Raw genomic sequence first — 20210 nt, 5'->3', positions numbered from 1 at the left:
GCATCTGACTTTGACTCAGGTCGTGGTCTCATAGTTCATGAGTTCGAGCCCCACATTCGGCTCTGTGCTGACAGCACAGAACCTGCTTCAGATCCTCTGTCTCCCTCTCTCTCTGCCCCTCTCCTGCTTGTGTTCTCTCCCTCTCTCTCCCTCTCCCTCTCTGAAAAATAAATAAACACTAAAAAAACAAAAAAAAAATAATAAAATCTTACCATTTTCAATGGCATGGTTGGAGCTAGACAGTATAATGATAAGTAAAATATGTCAGAGAAAGACAAATACCACATGATTTCATTCATATGTGTAATTTTAAAAACAAGACAAATGATCAAAGAGAGACAAGCCAAGAAACAGACACTTAACTACAGAGAACAAACTGATGGTTACCAGAGGGGAGGCTGGGGGGGGGGGGGGATGGGTTAAATAGGTGATGGGGACTAAGGAGGGCACCCATCATGATGAGCACTGGGTGGTGTATATAAGTGATGAATTGCTAAATTCTACACCTGAAACTAATATGACACAGTATGTTAACTATACTGGAATTAAAATAAGTAAACTAAAATAACTATAAAACTTTACTGAAGCACATAAATTAAAACTTGAGTAAATGCTGAGACCTAACATGTCCTTCAGTGACAAGACTGATTATTATAAAGATGTAAATTCTTTTCAGACTAATCTATAAATTTAATGAATTTTCAATAAAAATTCCAACTGAATATTTTAAAACCCAAATATAATTTTAAGTACATCCAGAACATTAAGGTCTGAGAATAGTCTAGAACTTTTTGAAAGGTATCACAAACAGTTTAAAAGGACACAGAGTTTGTCATCCTAGGTATTAGATACTAGAACATATTAGAAAACTAAGTCAAAATGTTAATAGTGATTTTACTCTCATTTTTGTCTAAATTATCTAAATTTTCTAAAGTCAAAAATTTCATTCTAAATTGGTTCTTTAGCACAGATAGTTCTAGAAGTACCATTCTAGAGGCAGGCGTAGAGGCCCATCTGTGTGTGTGTGTGTGTGTGTGTGTGTGTGTGTGTGTGTGTATTCCCTTATAACTGCTTTGGGTCTCTGTCCATCCTGCAGACCCAATCTTCTCTTCATAAGCAGGTAACAATTTTAGAAATTCCACTGGATCTCGAGTACAGAAGTATTTTCCAATACAGCTCTACTGACAATCTATGACTAATTCTCAACTCTTTCTGAAATTGGCAGGGCAGGGGGTATGATTGAACACATCAAACTTTAACACGAAGATCCTTCCAGTTTTAATACCCTAAGATTCTACCAAGGGTTTATTTAAAACAAACAAACAATCAACCAATGCTTGGGGTGTTTGCCAGAGTCAATGCACAGAGAAATCTCCTTACTCTAGTCCTTTTCACCATTGTGGACACTTCCCTTCAACCTCGCCAATGGTTATAGATACCTACCTACTCTTTACCAGGCCCCTGCTCATATAATAGCTCTATAACAGGGACGATGAACAAGGTAAAATCTGTGTCCTCCAAGAATGTATAGCTTATTTTATGATAAGAACTGTTCTTCAAAATGGTGATTTCAAAGCCAGTGAGATCAAAAATGGTCAAAAAACATTCAACTGGGTTTTCTTCCTTAGGTAACAGGCAATTAGATAACAAGCTTGATTTTGATAAACCACTGTTTTATCCTATTGTCTTGTGATTTTGCTTAAAATTTTTCTGTATTTACTTACATCTTTACTTAGAGGTTCTTCAGCCAAAATAATACACACAGCATTAATTTCCTCCGGTTTGTTGATACTTTCAAATGGTGGAATATAAGGTGTATATAGAGATCCTACCTTCCAGTCTTTTTCTCTGCTGAAACATGAAGGCCAGGACCTTAAGAGATAATGAGCTAAATGATTTTCATTTTGAAACTAATTGTTTAAAACCCAACCATCAATAAAAAACTTCTTTCTGGATTTTTTTTTTCTTTTAGAATAAGGTCTGACTTCCCTGATAAATCCATGTATTTCCATTAATTATAAATTAGGATTTATATAATTTATCATATTTCCCTTTGGTTTAAGCCAAAAGTTATGTCTCCGGTTTATAATTACTTAATCTTTCCTTTATATGATCTTTAAAAAATCTGTCTTGCAACTTTATTTAAGCTCAGAACTTCTGTGGAAGTTGGCAGGTATACAACTCAAAAGCAGACTGATTAAACTAATATTGGCTGTTTAAGAACGGGTTCTATTAGATCCTTTCTCTATTTTCACTACTATTTTGTTTAATTACTTACCTCTTAAGGTCTTCCAAGAGCCTAGATGTATTTCTTTCAATGAAATCCACGTAATGATGTAATCAGGTAGAAATATTTATTACAGTAAAATTGGATATTGTTTATATTCCCTCCTAATGAAATCAAGGATGACTTACTAGGTTGCTGGAAAAAAAAAAAAAGACCTTTTTTTAAGCAAAAATTAAAAATTGCACAAGCAGCTAAAACCAGGTAGTGGGGAATCCTATTCCCTAAGAAAATCCCAGTGTAAACATCTGAAATGAGTCTTTAAGAACAAAAATCCAAAATAATATACAAGGTATTTGGGCAACATGAATGATAAGCAACACGTTTTCTTAAGGAGAGCATCAAAAATTTCAACCCATGATCAAACTCTGGGGCTCAGGTTTACTGTGGAATACAAGCTTCATCAAAGATGATCCTATTTCCACTATCTCTTATACCCCTGCATCAGCAATAAAACAATGTGAGCAAGCAACTGAAGTGCCTGCCATCACATTCTGAAAGTTGGACTGTTTCTAAACATCTTCATTTAAAAGTTCTCTAGCTTGGTGTTATTTACTGTGGTCAGGCGATCAAATAGCAGGGTCTCTCACCTCAGGGACCCAGGGCGTAAATTAGAGAGAAAGCACAAGTGAACTGAGTTTGGTGGTCATTTGAGACCCTGATGGACATTTGTCTACCTCACAAAAGCCTCCGTACAATTGGGCTCAATTTGTCACAACTGACAGTTTCTGCTCTAAAGAGGCCCAGATCTGGGGTGGCACAGATGTTATAGTTTTTCTCATTCCATTTTCTCAGTTTGGAACAGGGGGACAAAATTCACACAGCAGAGTTAATCCTTCCAAGCAATCTGTACAGCCCCAAACAGGCACCTTTTCTACCTCTTTTTTCCTATCTCCCTGATGTTCTGATATGTTTCCTTAGGGAGAGAGAAGTTGCCCCTCAGTCATTGCCAGATCTAAGCAGCAGGAGACCTACAGGAACACAATCATTTCATGAGCCATTAGAAGGGCCTAATAAATGCAAGCTGAGAGAACATCCCCATAGAAGTCTCTGAGCTTCTGGAAGGCAGAGCCCAGCCTACTCATTGCTGTATCCCCTGCCACAATGCCCAACTTGGCATCTCAGGATAGGTCCTCCATAAATGTTACATAGGATTGACAGAGGAGTTGACATGTCACCTTATATGTCAATGAGCTTACTTCATTCAAGTCCCCCTTACGCTAGTTTCAAAGAAAGCCCAATTTCTAATCAGATATCTACAGCAGAGCAACGAGAATGTACAACTGCAATTGTTTCTTGTGGCAAAACTCATTGAACTCCTGTGTTTTTTGTTTGTTCCCAGAAAAACGACTGAAGAAAACAAAAATTGTGGTGTAGGCACCTTGCAGTGAGTACAGTTTCCATATAATTGTCTTAAGAGTAATTGAATCTGTCCTTTAACAACTCACAAATTATCTCCTGACAAGTTGAAATAATAGACCTTTTTGTTAAAAGGAGAAAGCTTGTGGAGACCAAAGGTTAAACAGGTCTTTTCATCATGATAAATCACTGGTTAATGAGGTCACTATTGTTGGGTATTATGACCATTCCCTTTAATGCCATTACCTCCTGGTTGTAAAGCTGACACTACTAATGGTCTGCATTCTTTGAACTTCTCCACAATATTGACTGGCTTCTCTGAGCAGATGTTCCTTGGATGAGATTGTGAGAGGGACTACAATTCTTAATCACGGAAAGAGTTTCAAGCAAGCTTCTGGAATCCAGACGGTCTAGGCATTTGCAGAAAGGCAGTAAGACGTAGCAGAAAAAAACAAGGACACAGCTTTAACTCTGTGGTAATAACACCAATGTGCCATGAGAACCCGGCAATGTAAGGTGACAACTAGCACTGAGAGCTTAATGGTCATTATTTAGAAGTAAAGTGATAAATGTAACTAATATTTTATTACCTCTTACACATCACAATGGGATACACCATCTCACTTGATCCTTATGAAAACTCTGTAAGTTGCAAAATTATTATCACTTTTAGATAAAGAGGCTGCAGAGAAATTATTTTCCTAGGTCCTGCAGATACTAGATGGTAAGGAAACACTGACTTCAAACTTCATGCTCTCCCATACAGCCACTGCCACCAGGAGAAGAAATTAACCAATTATGCATCAGACTGTGTAGTATGAACAGCCACTTCAGAGAGTTCTCTCACAAATGCCAGTTCCACGATGGAGTAGTTCTTCCTCTGCATTTGATGACTGAACAGAAATACAGCTATCTACTTTTCACAATAGAGAGATTTTAGAGATCAATGACACGAACGAATGTATCATCCATATCAAAATTGCAATAGCATTCTCAGGGCAGAATGGCTTCCTGGGTGCATCTGCAATTTTTGAATCACCAGATTTCCCTTCCTTTATTCTTGTTGTTGTTTTTGCGTTGTGTTGTGTTGTTGCTTTGTTTTGTTTTGTTAACCAGGGTCCAAACATTTTTAAATGAATTAATAATCCAGATATATTGCTGATATGAAGTCAAATTTGTGAGATACACGTGATTAGTATTGTGTAGGCAAGACATGCGGATATTTTGGCATGAATTATGCATTGTATACAACACCTACAGTCTACTGCCTTTGTGAAAGAAATCAGCGGAGGGATGCAATCGCCATCACTCCAGTGCTAGCAGTAGGCACACAATAAATAGTTGAGCTAAACCGAAAAACATTTGTATGAATTCATACCATTTCTGTTTCATAAAAATTGGAATCACTGAAATAAGGTAATGTTTTACTCTTCGACTTGCTATGAAAGAACTGTTCTCATAGTGGAATGAATGTGGAATGGCCAAAGTTTGCTGCCTTTTGTCCCCAGTAAGTGATCACATCCACCACTTTAGCCAACCTTTGCTGCGTCAACCTTGAGTCCAGCCAAAACAGCATGGGTTTGTGTCACTTTTGAAAGGACACTGACGATTCAGAGATTGGGGAAAGAACATTTTTAAAAAAGGGAGAAAGCAAGAGAATCCTCTGTATCCAACATACTGGACTCTCACTAAAGACAAAGACTCTATCTTATGCACTTTTGTACCTGGCAGATAGAAGGCATCCAATACATGTCTGTTGAATTCATTAAATAAATACATAAAGACACAAATGCATGAATGAAAACTTCACATATACACTATAGACGATGGCTTAAGGACTTTAGACTTTATTTTCCAAAGGTGGCTCATTTCACTACTTCATTTGTTATCACAGTTTCCATGGGTCCATTAGGTGGGGAATCATCCTGCCTATTTTTTTTTTTAAACGTTTTTTTCATTTATTTTTGGGACAGAGAGAGACAGAGCATGAACGGGGGAGGGGCAGAGAGAGAGGGAGACACAGAATCGGAAACAGGCTCCAGGCTCCGGGCCATCAGCCCAGAGCCCGACGCGGGGCTCGAACCCACGGACCGTGAGATCGTGACCTGGCTGAAGTCGGACGCTTAACCGACTGCGCCACCCAGGCGCCCCCATCCTGCCTATTTTGAAAGATGAAGAAATGGACCCACAGACACCAAATGGCCTAAGAGTGAAATAGTAATGTCAACAAGACTTTGTCCCATTTTTTAAAACTGTAAAAGGGAAAATTGATCAAGTTAATGCAAGAGACAGTCTTGGTTGTGTGCATTCCTGCAAAGAGGAAAGGGGTTTCTGTTCTTGGAAAAAGAGTTAAAATCTTTCCTTTTGCACAACAAAGAATGAAACCTGGTATTGAAACATTAAGTTAATCTCTCAAGTGCTTTGTCTCTGTACCACCAAAGACTGAAATGGGGGGGAAAACTCTGGAAGTCTGGACTCTCATATCAAAGCCCTAATAATTAGCTCTTTTTCACTTTTTTTGAGAACACAACCCTGGAACCACAGGGGGGATTAGGCAAATGTTAATTAGCAGGGCTTAATGTCCAAACCAAAGCTCAGACCAGGCCTATTCAGCATTCAGATGAAATCTGAAAAAAAGTCAGGAAGACTTTGCAATGCTTTGCAATATATGAATATTAAGTCCTGTATTGGTAAAATAGATATTCTGCTTAATTTCATTTTTCAACACATCTCGGTGTCACAAAGAGTCTAAATTGGAGATTAAACCCATTCTTTTACTTTACAGAGCCTCAATCACCAAATAAACTTTAAAAAAGTGATTCCAAGAAGCTTGGGACAGGTCAGTAGACAGAGATATAGTGAGAGGATGCCAATTTCCATTTCACTTCAACAACAGTCTTATATGGTGTAAGGTTTGGCCGGTACAGTTATTCCTATATTAGATGAAGAAACTGAGGTTCTCAGAGGTAAAATGGGTCTAGGACATAAAACTACTAAAGAAAGACTCTTGCCTCTCTGCTTGTATGACTAGGGGACTTTTCCTGTCAACAGCTCAGTTTAGCGGTCAGCAGTATGCGGTTTCTGATGTCTGCAATGCCTTAAAATACCTTGGTGTAATTGTGTGATAGTATGGTTGGGCTGGGTGGCTCTCATCGGTGACGTGAGAGGCATTCAAGTCACAGGGATGGACTAAAACAGGTTAGGATCCCACCCCAACTTTGTGTGAACCAGGTGTTAGAGTCTACTGAGGCTATATGCAACCCCTTAAGAATGGCACTCGTGGTTTGACCTTTAATTGGGCCTGCATCCAGCCACTGCTTTAGGAGGGTCTCTGGTTGTGTGATGCTAACTAGAAGGCAGAGAACATTACCCAGAAATGCTGCGGTGTCTACTGCAAGTGAGTCTTTCATGCAAGTTATGGTTGGAATACCTGACAGAACAGATAGCTGGCACTTAATCAAGCCCACAGGACACAGTATAGAAACCACATACAACTGCTAATAAATGTCTATATGTGTGCAGAGTTTAGTCTAAGGCTTACCTTCATTACAATCTTGTAACAGGGTTTGGGAGAAAAGCTAACTTACCCACCACTAACTACAACTATCTACCAAAATGAACCTGAGTTATTCATGGAGCAATTGGGTTAGGTCAATTCATAACAATAGGCATTAGTGTGAGCCAGACACGGGTTCAAGTCCAGCTTTGCAAATGAGTCACTGAACCACAGCTGTGGTGTTCCTGGTGATATTTCAGGCTCTGTGGTTCATTGATTGCACATGAGCTCTGGGTTAGGATTTCTACCAATGACCTGGACAGTCACTTCACTCTGCATTTTAGTTTTCCCATCTACGAAATGCAGGTAATAATTCTGTCTACCTCATAGCATTGTTGTGGAGATTAAAAAAGATAATTATGCAAAGTTACATCGGTGCTTAACATAAAGTAAGTGCTCAGTACGTGTGACCCGCTGGTAATTACTGTTGTAATTTCAAATATCCCAATTCTTCCACTTCATCTAAGATATGCTGTCTCCTGGAGGGAAAGGAGAGATTCTGCCCAGAGGAGAAGCTAGGCTCTACTGGAAGGCCTCAGCTCGTAGTTTTCTGTGAGTTGAATGATGCCCCACCCGCAGCCAGCTGGCTGAGCAGCCATTCTGGCTGAAAGTTCTATAGACTGCCGTGCTCCCGATCCCACTGTTTCTATCTGGGTGGCTTAGGAGAGAAAGGAAGCAGAAGTAGAGTTCAGGATGCAAAGGCACCCCCCAGAGTTAGGCAGGTGAACAAAAAAGCATATTACCCACGTAGGCTCCTTGGGTTTCTCCTACAGTGCAGGAATGTATTTATAGAAAAAAAAAAAAAGGCATCTCTTTGATTGATATTTCATTTCAAACAACTGTAGCAGACATTTGCCATTGTTTTTGGCTAGTAAGCACCAACCTCCCTGCCTTCATGGTCTTAGTATGAGATTCAACTCTGCGTCCCACAGCAGTAACTGACAAATCAGACAGGCCCTCACGCTACATGACCAATGTTCCCATGGGGCCTCAGACACTCGGGGATGTATTCACACCTGCAGCAACACTGACATCCAGGATCCCCATGAGACTGTTGCTATGTCATGATCTTAGTACTATTTCTTGCAGCATAACCCTTTTCCTGAACCTAGCCCCCAACTTGCCCATCAGTTTGGTAATCTATCTTGTTCGTTAAAGCATGGTCCTCTTTGGATTAAGTTTTCCAGAGATACTTTCTGTGGCTTACAGGCAAAAGCCCAGGCTGATTTATCAAACTATTTCTGGCACCCCCTGATGCCTAAGGCATAGGGATAAACACTAAAGGAGCAAAACAAAGCGATCCAAACACCTGAGAAACTTGCCTTTGAGGAGGGGTAGAAGATAGGTACACAATCCATCAGACCCCCCCTGACTCACTGCTGTGGTCACTTAGTGCCTACCTTCAGCCATAATGTTGCCCTAGTCGATAGGATAACTTCTGATTTCATATTCATTATATTCCCAGTGTTTAGCACAGAGCTTGGCAGGGAGATGGTTTCAGTATATGTTTGCTGAAGAAGTAAATTAATAAATGAAAGAATATATTATAATGATCTGATAGTATAGGAAGGCAGGATCAACGCTCAACTTTTCTCCCTTTGTTTATCAATTTTTAAAATAATGAGTTGGTTCCTTAAGATTTTCCAAAGATCACAAATGAAGCTCTATTTTGGAATCTTCTGATGAGCACTCTGAATTATGAATTTCATTATATTTAATGTGTTCAACCCATTGTCGCTATTAGACTCATTGATATTCAAATCGTGCCAGCTTAGGTCAGTAGAAGACTCTTCAAGTTAGCCTAATTAAATGGCTGCAGAAAATTTAAGAATGCATTTGAAAGTCAAGGCAAGGTGGTGTTTGAGAGTCAGATCAGCAACTGTTTAAAATTTCTTTTTAGTATTCTGTATTTTTTAACATTAAAGATGTTCTATTTTTATTCTTAAGAAAGTTATAAAAGTTGCTCTGTGTTCAGCCTGGTGAACGGTACTTGTGAGTGTCTATATCTGTGTCTGTCTTAGTGTCATACTTTGCCCACTAGAGGGTCTTTTTCCCAGACAATTCCTTTGCAGATCATGGCAACTGCAAGTATTGGGTAGTCCTAAGCTATATCCATGAAACAACACAAATGACAATCAATCACATAGGCACAATGAGAGCTCTAAGACAGTGCCACTGGGGTTGAAGGAGTGTAAGTTAATTAGAGTGTAAGTTAATTAAACAAGGGGACCATTAGATTCTGGTGGGGTCTAATGCAATGGGAGTGTATATATACAAACCAAAATCTAAGTGATCAGCAGGACACGCGGTGAGCCCAGCGTCCTCCTATGCTGCCATCTTCCCAGGATCCCCAATACAAACCAAAATCTAACCCTATTAACAACTTATGGTTCTGGCATCAAAACCTAAGGACAATCAATCACCAACAGCCACCTGGGCTTTGAACTACAGCCGATCAAATAATTTCCTGGCTTTGCTTGTAACTCTTCTCTGTAAAAGTCTTTCCCTTAGCTCCTATGGTAGAGCACTCCTAACCACTTCTGGTCTAGTGTAGTCCAACTAGAGTCACTGTTTTCTCAGATAAACTCTTAAAAATTTTAATAAGCCTCAGTTTATCTTTTTGTCAAGTTTTTAAACACGTTTATTTATTTTTCAGAAAAAGAGAGACAGAGCATGAGCAGGGAAGGGGCAGAGAGAGAGGGAGACACAGAATCTGAAGCAGGCTCCAGGCTCTGAGCTGTCAGCACAGAGCCTGACATGGGGCTCAAACTCACGAGCTGTGAGATCATGATCTGCCAAAGTCTGCCGCCCAACCAGCTGAGCCACCCAGGCACCCTGTAAGCCTCAGTTTATCTTTAAACAGGATGGAAAGTGGGGCGCCTGGGTGGCGCAGTTGGTTAAGCGTCCGACTTCAGCCAGGTCACGATCTCGAGGTCCGTGAGTTCGAGCCCCGCGTCGGGCTCTGGGCTGATGGCTCAGAGCCTGGAGCCTGTTTCCGACTCTGTGTCTCCCTCTCTCTCTGCCCCTCCCCCGTTCATGCTCTGTCTCTCTCTGTCCCAAAAATAAATAAACGTTGAAAAAAAAAATTTTAAACAGGACGGAAAGACGACATCCTTTCTGAGATAAGAAATCAGGAAAGGGGAACCTGTATGGCTCAGCTGGTTAAGCGTCCGACTCTTGGTTTCTGCTCAGGTCATGACCTCCCAGTGCATGGGATGGAGCCCCATGTCGGGTTCTGTGCTGACAGTGTGGGGTTGCTTGGGATTCTCTTCCCCCTCTCTGCCTCTCTAAACAAAAACCAACCAAACAAACAAACAAAACAAAGAGGAAAAACTGGTGGGGATGGGGGTTGACTCAGAACATGAAGAAAATGAGTATGATTGTGGCAGATGAGGTAGATAAGGTAGATGAACAAAAGGCAACCACAGAGGTAGGAGAGCAGCGCGGTCAAGGGCAAAGCATGAAATCCGATGAGTTCGTAGACTGCTCAGCAGGAACATGAGGGCATAGGAGGCTTGTAGGGCATCTAGGAGGTTGGGGACACATTGTGAAGGACAGAAAGTGCCCACCAGAGTATGTGTAAGTGTTTCGCTTTTTCAAAGGACTGGCCTTATTCTAGAAGCCTTCCCTATATAGTTGCCTCTTGTAGGTCTGGTTAATGCAGCCTTTTTTCTACTCTCCTTTGCCTCTGACATTGGAGATAGTACCCCTCCAACTGCAATACAGATTATCCTCTCCTCAAAAAGGTGAGTGTATTAGTTTCATTGCCACTGTGACACTGCCCACAAATCCATAGACCCCAAGTTGGAGAACAAACTAAAGAGATTGCCAGGCCAGGCCAGGAGGGTTCTGTCACATTCTCCACTGCCTGCACACATTCCTGACCAAGGCCCCACCAGCTGTGTGCCTCTCCTGAAGAATGCGGCTGTACAGCCTCCGCTCATTTATCAGGTTTCCAAGTGAAAGAAGTAAAATTTGTAAAAAATGCTCATTTCATGTACACTGATTAGCATAAAATTGCTCCTTTGTCTCAGCTGCTAGAAAGGACAAGGACACGGAGACTCCTGCCTGGAGAGATTCTCCTTCTCCCTTCCTCTGCCCTGAGCACAACAGGCCAGGCCACACAAGGACCCCAGGGAACCAGGATCAGGCTGACTTCGAACTGTAAACGCCAAGGGGAGAGCGTTCTGGCCCCAACCTCCTTTATGGCTGGGTTTAAGTATGAAACAGGACATGTTTAAGTATGAAACAGGCCGGACACCTGGACAGGACAGAAAATACACCTCCCTAAAGTGCAATTTCTACTCTTGTTCAAGAGTTGAAAGTTAAGACAGGAGACACTTCATTTACTCATTTATTCTTTTGCTATTTATGCACTGGCTACTATGTTCTGGACATTTGCTAAGTACTGATTTTTCCAGAACCCTGGACTCTGAGAAAGAGATGGGAAACAGCAAATCAAGCCATTGTTTTTTGAAGAAGAACTTGGAACAATTCACCAGCCCCATGATACTGAGATCCAAATACATATACTTGATTTCCAAGACGCATAATTTTCTACATTTAATATTGTTCCAATAGGGATAAGCCACTTATAAATGGCAGGAAATTTTCTTTCTTGGTGGTATATAAAATAATGGTGTGGATAACAATTGAGGGTAACTTGGATTGGCAAAAAAACTCCCAGTGAAAGTCAATGACAAAATGTTTGACATTGATAAACAAAGAAAAAAACCTCTTGTATTGGCAAACTCTGCTCATTTTGAAGACATTTCCCTCCCCATCCTAACCCACCAAAGAAATATCTTCCAGGAGGTGGATTGTGTTTTATCAGTCTGAATATGAGATTGTGTACTAGTTCGCAGTCTGAATATGAGAGTACCTGGCTCCTAGCCAAACAGTATGGAAACAGACTCAACTTTGGGCAGACAGACTTGGTTCTAAATTGTATTGGTAATATTTACTATCCACTTTCTGGGTTTGTTGTTGTTGTTGTTGTTGTTTTGAAAGTAGGCTTCATGATCAGTATGGAGCCCAGTGTGGGGCTTGAACCCACGATCCTGAAATCGAGACCTGAGCTGAGATCAAGAGTTGGATGCTTAATGAGAAAGAATGAAATCATGCCATTTGCAGCAATGTGGATGGAACTGGAAGGTATTATGCTGAGTGAAATAAGCCAGTCAGAGAAGGACAGATCATATGTTTTCACTCATATGTGGATCTTGAGAAACTTAACAGAAGACCATGGGGGAAGGGAAGGGGAAAAAGTTACAAACAGAGAGGGAGGGAGGCAAACCACAAGAGACTCTTAAATACAGAGAACAAACTGAGGGTGGATGGGGGGTGGGGAAGAGGGGGAAATGGGTGATGGGAATGGAGGAGGGCACTTGTTGGGATGAGCACTGGGTGTTGTATGTAAGCCAATTTGACAATAAATTATATTCATAAAAAAAAAAAAAAGAGTTGGATGCTTAACTGACTGAGCTGCCCAGGCATCTCTTGCTTTCTGTTTTGAAGCCTCACTTACCTGATCTGTAAAAGGTAGATTACAACATTTCCTTCCCAGAAGTTGTGGGATTAAATGAGATAAAGCATGGCACATAGGAGATGCTCGATAAATGCTATTTCTCTTTTTATATAGAATTATTTGTTATCCTGGACAGATAGCGAAACAAAAATAAATAAAACTCATTCAATCTGTAAAACTTGCCCATCAGGTAAGGAACTGGTAATCTGAGCAAGGTCACACACCTGGTGAAAGAGACATAGCTGGGGTTTCCAGTCTAGTGCCCTACTTTCTATACAACAGCCAACTCCATCAAAATACTCATCACAGGCCCCAAGACCCACACTCTAGGTCCTGAAGAGCCACAACCCATTGAAAGGACGAAGCTCAGAATAAACAAATCCAGAGAACAACGTCAAAATGGGCTAGGGTACTTATAAGACATTGACTGATTCTAGCGAACATCTGTGTGAGTTATTGTGTCAAAAATGCAGGGGTCATAATTAGCTCTGATATGATCCAATGCCTGCGACCCTCTTCCACTGACATCCTCTGGGGGCCACCAGTTCTGGCCCGACACAGCTGCTCTGCTACCCCAGTTTGAAGCTATATTGACACAGCCATTTTCATGGTAGGCCTGTTGTAAATTTGTTGTTACATGCTGCGTCTGCCCCAAATTGCACGGTGTACGTAAATTTTTGTGTGTGTGGCGGGCCTGGCACGGGGGTTGGGGTTGGGGGGGTACCGGGGCTGAATGGAGCGTGTGATGGGGCAACCCGCAGGAGACCTAACCCTGATAAATTGTTTACTTGTTAGCGATGGGGCTCAAGAGTGGGCCGGGGGGCTGCAGGCTCAGCAGGACAGACGTAGAAGGTGGACCCACGCCAATTACCAGCCATTGTGGCGTCCCACCCCATGATTGACACCAATGTCTCCCCTCTCACCATGGGTCCTTTTACTATCCCGGACCCAACACAAGCCCCACTGTGCTAATACCATGGTGTCTTCAATTTCCTCTGCTGCCAGCAAAAATTAACCTAGGTCTCCGGCCTGTAGAAAACCTAAGGCCTTTATTTTATTATGCATTTTCCCCCAGTTTTTCAAGGATGAGTTAAAAAATAGAGGTTGCTAAGGCCAGTTGGGCAACAAAGGAAGCAAAGGGACAAACATTATCTTTGGATGACTGACTTCAAAGTTAATGATCTTCCCCAATGAATTGCGCCCTCCACTCCTCAATGAGGTCTATGCCATCAGATAAAGAAGCGCTTCTTTAATCCACTAACACTTCTTTGTCCCTTTGTGGCAAAATGATCATTTCATCAGTTTTGGGTACTCTCTGCTCGGAGAGTTTTTAGCCTGAGTGATTCAGAGCAGGAGAGACAGAGAAGGGTATTTCTCTACTTCATTTTTCCTCAAGTGACGGCTGAATAACTATGCAAAAAAATTAAGGCATAATGACCCAGCAACAGTGACAAAACCTAATTAGTCACGGAGGCCACTGGGTAATGAGCCGCAAAACCTGGCTCTTGAGTGTGTAATAACTGTATTTTTCTCCATTTCTTCCCCTTTAGTCACAGCCTTGTGTGGCATTTTTAACAAACTAAAATGGCACCAGATGCAACAGGGTTCAGACATTTTAACTTGAATTAAGAAACCATATGTTCCGATAAGTCATGGTCTCTTCTTTCCCACAGACTAGGTCCTCCATCTGTGAGGTAACACTCCGGTGGCGAGGGAACGATGGCCATCGGGATGGTAACCCCACAAAGATGACTGCGTGTTGGGGTTGGGAGTGGGGCCTCCAGAACTCTCCCTAGACAAAGATTCCGGTTCCTGCAGGCAGCCTGGACATTCCAGATGTGGGGCCCAGACACGCTCCCTGAGCACAGTAAGACTGAGAAGCTGAAGTAGGAAGAGAAGGCGGGAGGGGGTAGAGATGGGAAGGACTCTGTCCAAATAAGAGAGTCTGGAATGCTGAGCATTGCCTGTACCCATTTATGACAATGTTATCCACTTTCAAGTGGCTTAAGGCACACGTTAACCACGTCTGAGGTTCACAAAAACCTTGTGTAGGGTACAGGATAGGCCTCATTACCTCCAGCTTTTTAAGGTGAAGCAACCGATAGGAAATTGCCCATTGTCCGAGTTAGAAATGCAGAAATCAAGATTGGAAGCCACATCTATAATCGTTATTCCGGTATGTCTCTGATGTTTGTTGTCATTATTTTACTGTTTATAGATTTCCTCTTAAAATTAGAAAGTTTTTAAAGGGTAGAAAGTTTACAGACCACATATAGTTTGGCATGATATCTCTCTTCACCCCTGCCCAGGGTGTGCCCTTGGTCCTGCTCGAAGTTTAATGTGAGAGGTTTCCAATCTCAGTCCAGGGAGACACTGCCCCACAGAGTTAATCTGTATTCCTCCTTTGTTTTCTGTGAATATCGTCTTATTTCTGGCTATCACCAACTGTGGGGCTGTGATTGGGCTTATGAAACAGCAGGTATTATGATCTTTGTTCTGTGAGAGACAGGAAGGCTGGCTGACTTTCCTTTTGTTCCTCTCCGTACCTAGCAGACCAAGAAAAAGTCTCCCCAGGATGAATCCAGCTCCCCCTAGACTTCAGTAAGGACCTCATTTCCTCCTGAGCCTCTGGCCATGGAACCACATGAGAGAATCTTGAATGCAGAATCCCATATGGAATATGGGGTAAGAATTAGCCAGAGAACGCAGACACAGGTTTGGACAAAGACGACCACTTCCTTGGGGAATTTTAAAACAGCATGCATTAAAAAAGAAAATCCAGCACCGATTTTCTCCCTGTAACAGGAACAACACATAAAATGGAAAAAAACAGGACTGGCTATGCCAGTCAGGGATTTATAAAACATAAATTATATTTTTAACTCCCCATATAATTCTGACACAGCAAGGCCTGGTGTCTGGGACTGTGTAATGTGACAGCTCTTTGTCTCTCTAATCCAGGACCAGCTGCATAATTTGCTGGGCCCAGGGCAAGATAAAAATGTGGGGCCTTTGTTTAAATATGATGAATTTCAAGATAGCTAGAGCAGGGCATTAGACCAAGTGCAGGGCCCTTCCAAGCACAGGGTCCTGTATAACTGCACAGGTCACAAACCCATTAAGCCAGCCACGCAAAGAGAGCTACTGCATCAGGATTGTGTAGTAAAGGCACACACTAGACCACTGTGAACAGAGAAGGCCGCCCAGCATTATTCCACCTTCTCACTGCTAACTGTTCAGAGTTGACTCTTTCTTGTCTAAACTTTGAACTTGAGAAAGTCTACTTTGGCATCTCAGAAGTACTGTATGGAAAATGGGGAGTCTCACCATGCAGACAATGCCATTTCTTCTTGACTCTTCTCCAAACTTTCATCTATTCTCGTCCGGGCAAGCTTGGCTGCTCTGTTCATTGGGCCTTTTCCTGCACTCAAGTCAAGTCATTATCCTCTTTTTATATACTGCACTTCGTGCCCTTGTGAACCTGTTGAAAAATAGTGAAAGAGAGTTGAAAAGTACCACTGGCTCCTAAAAATAGTGCTGACTAGGAGGCAGAAAGGGGGAACTCCGGTTTTATTCAGTGCTAAAGATAACACCACCAGAATGATAGACTCCTCCGAATTGTTTGTCCCCACTGGCCATTGTCCCCTGAGCACTGAATGAGCCTCTTAGCAGCTCATGAGGGCCTGTCACAGGTAGGCACCCAACAGGGATAATTCCCAGCCTATGCTTGACTGCCCCTTTATAGACACTCACTCATGGTTCTGAAAGGGCTCAGACACTGTTGAATAAACTCCTACTCGCTTCCATAAACTTTTTCTCCCACTGAATTTTCCGGGGATGTGAGCAGCTTCCCAGCCTCGCCGGAGGATGCTTCTGAATGCACTCCTGTTCTGAATCAAAGCCTGACAGCCAAGCCTCTTTCCAAAACAAGAGAAAAAAAAAAACTGGGCCGTCAGTCCCCAGGAGGAATCTGTGCTTTCTTCTGCAGGTGAAGGCCAACTCCCAGTGGCTCAGACCTTCTTCCTGTTCTTATGGGTTTATTTATTTGAGTTGTAGGAGACTTTTTTTTTTTTTTTTTCTGTAAAGGGAAAAAGCCTCTGTCTGTTGTCTGAGCCCTATGTCTTTTGGTTTTGAGAAAGAAGGGCATCCCTATAGGGCATAGAGTCTCTGGGGGCATGTTTGTTCAGAGAGTCCTAGAAGAGCGTGAGCTTTAGAGCTGCACCAAGCTGGATTTGAATACAAGCTCTACCTCTCCCTGGGCCTTGGGCAAGTCATCTGACTTTCAGAGCCATGGCTTTCTCAACTATAAAATACAGTTAACCCCTCTCTCTTTTCAAAGGGTAAAATAGATCATCTATGTGAAGCATTTAGTAAGATGCTCAGTACGAGAGAGAGCTCAATAAAAAGGTAGATTTCATTACTAATTATTATTCTGTTCTTCTTAACGGTCTTTTTTGGATTTATCAGACTCTTAGGAGCCCCTTTAAACCAGTCTTTGGCTTCTGAAGTATATTCACCCACCTGCTATTCAGATCTCTCTAATCTGGCTTCTCAGTAAAGGAGACAATACTCCGTCCGTAACGCTTATAACCCAACTCTTTAAAATGTCCTAGGTAGATGCACATGGATATATTTCCCCATCCAAATAATTAGAGTAGAAATCCCTGGGACCCCAAAGGACTGTTTTAAGGTCACCGAGGCAACAGGCATAAGAGTATCTAGGAAGGAAATCATCTGAGATTTTTATTATTGTTCTTTTTATTCTGTACTCCTTGCTCTCCTTTGATTTCATTGGGTGAAATAAACAAAATGAATGCTCTGTTCTCCTCTTCCACAAAGACTGAAAGATCCTTTGAAAGATCCTTTTAGCCAGAAAGAGGCAAATGAGTCAAAGCATGGTAGTGGCACCTCGCCCTTCCCTTTCCCCCAGCATGTCCCTCCCTGGAACATCACTGATACAATGTGCAGACTTCAAGGAGATCCATCTCTGAGATCTCAATTCTGAAATACCAAGCAAGCACTTCCTTGATGAAACCAGAAAGGATTGAATCCCCATGCTGATTGGTATGTGGATCTTCAAAAAACCAGTAGGGTTGGAGGCTAGAGAGGAGGCTGCCCCACTGAGCACACTAGGGTTTTTTCTCTAATAAGAATCAACATATTCGTGCATGATTCTAGTTATTCTCCCTTTCGGATTAGTGCAAAGTTCCCTGAGGCAAAGCACTACCAGGATTTCTAGGAAGTCAAACCGGCATGACACTTGGTCCTTGTCCTCCCAGGGGTCATGGCCCTGCTTCTCGGTCCTCTCCTCTCCCAACACTATAATGTTAACATCCCCTTTACTGTATTGAAATATAGATATTATCACATATGATATAATCTACCGGCATATATCATCTCAGAAAAAGCAATGTATGCCCTGTCAGTAATATAAAGGAGAAATAAAAAGAAAAGAATTTGTAATAGGACAACATGTATTTTAATATGTGAATACTCGAAGTAGGTTATGCTAGTCATTAAGAGAGGTCAGAAGTTTTCATCCACATATAGAATCGCTGTAAATGGAATAGCTATAAAAGCTGACTGTAATGTAATAGCTGTATTTTGTTGGAGACTCAAATACCACAAGCAGTGTTGCCATCAGTAGATGTAATTTTCTGAAATGGTGAAAAATTCTTGGCCAAAGGCCAAGCTAAACAAAGTATAATCATCCTCTCCCCCCCCCCCCCCAAAATGGTCCCTGCACTCCTGGAAAATTTCTATATGTTAAAACTGCACAGAAATTACTTAAAGTCTATATTTAAAGCAGAGTTAGGTTTGAGCCTTATGGATAATTATAAACAAGTCTTTAACTTTGGATGTCTAATAGAACATAGGAAAGTCTTACGGGCTATGGGATAATTCTTCATCATTGCCTGGGACTGTCCTGTGCACTGCCCTGCACAGTAAATAATAATGCTCCTCCCACATGCATACATTTCCAAAATGCCTCCTCGGGACAGAGCCACATCCATTGAAAACCACTAACTTAGAGTTCAGTTGAGAGGCGTAAGTTCACACCCCAAAAAACAATCAACAGTACCATCTACTCAGTGTCAAATCAGTCATTCAGAATAGACATTAGATACTATTCAAAAGAGGGCAAGAAAGCCATGGGTTCAGGTCCCCAGGAAGTTCTTCATAACTAAGTATAGTTTCAGAAGAAGTATAGACTTTGAAGTCAGATAGGCCCTGGGTTCAGAATCCCAACTTTGACGCTTATTCCTTGGGTGCATTTGGGTAGGTAATTTAACTTCTCCAAGTTTTCTTTTCTCTACCTATAGAATGAGAGTGAGAGTAACAACACCTACTTTGAAAGATATGGAGAAATAATTAAATTATATACATACATATATGTGTATATATATATATATATATATATATATACACATATATACATACACATATATACATATATAAAGTATCAAGAGAATACATTTATTTGGCTGAGGCCAAATAAATATTAACTGTCATTGGTTATAAAGAAAGTAAGTTCAGCCTGTCTTTGAAGGACGGCAGGAGTGGGGGAAGGGAAGGTAGGCACAGTATGAACAGAGACCTGGAGGCAGGAATATGCATGGTGGGTATTTGGGTGCAAAGCAAATACTTCAGTTAGGCTGGCAAAGAGGGTGACAGTGGGTGGCATGATTGGCAGGGCGGACACATTCAGGAGTGTGAAGCCTTGGATGCTTGGCTAAGAAGGTTGTCATTTTTTCTTGTTGGTGAAGAGAGTAGTCAATGAACGTGGAACAGTCCCAGATACAACTGAGGTTAGAGCCAATAGCAGGCAAGGTCTTCTCTAAACAGGCATGTTCTGTACCATGTGCTTCTCACACTGCTCTCTACACCTCAGCTAACATGAACTGAAGTCAGTTTGGGTTTGAGGGCAGCCTGTCCATAACCTGTGATTTATGCTTTAACAGCCTGCAGCAAAATTAAGCTGAGCTAATCAGATTCTTCTTTGGGGAATTGGAAAAGAACAAGACACTAACGGCTAGAGCTGAGCAGAGAAATCTCAAGGCAGACCAGGGGCTGGGGTATCCACTTGGGACCATGGGCACACTGAAGTTAGGGGGAAGCCAGTTGACAGACAGCTGGGAGACTGGATTAGACATAAACAGGAGTAGCAACTTCATTATGAGAAACCACATGGCCCATGAGAGAGACATAGAGAACAGATACCCATGATACAGGTAGTTTTCTGGTTCCAGATTCAGTTTATGTGCATCCTTACAAAAACCCCCCTTTCCTTAAGGTTAGTTGAGTGGATTTATGATCCTACATAACCAAACATCTCTAAGCATGGTAGTGTATCTCTCCCCTGGAAGTTCCCGGAAAAAGTGATTCCACTCCTTTGAAAAGTCTTGATGCACATCAATATCTCAACTTTGGATGCAGTCTAGTTGTAGAGGGGATATGCCAAGCTACAATCCAGGAAACCATAA

This window comes from Lynx canadensis, chromosome D1 (genome assembly GCF_007474595.2).
Source record: "Lynx canadensis isolate LIC74 chromosome D1, mLynCan4.pri.v2, whole genome shotgun sequence".
Taxonomy (NCBI): domain Eukaryota; kingdom Metazoa; phylum Chordata; class Mammalia; order Carnivora; family Felidae; genus Lynx; species Lynx canadensis.
This window is presented reverse-complemented; position numbering follows the sequence as displayed.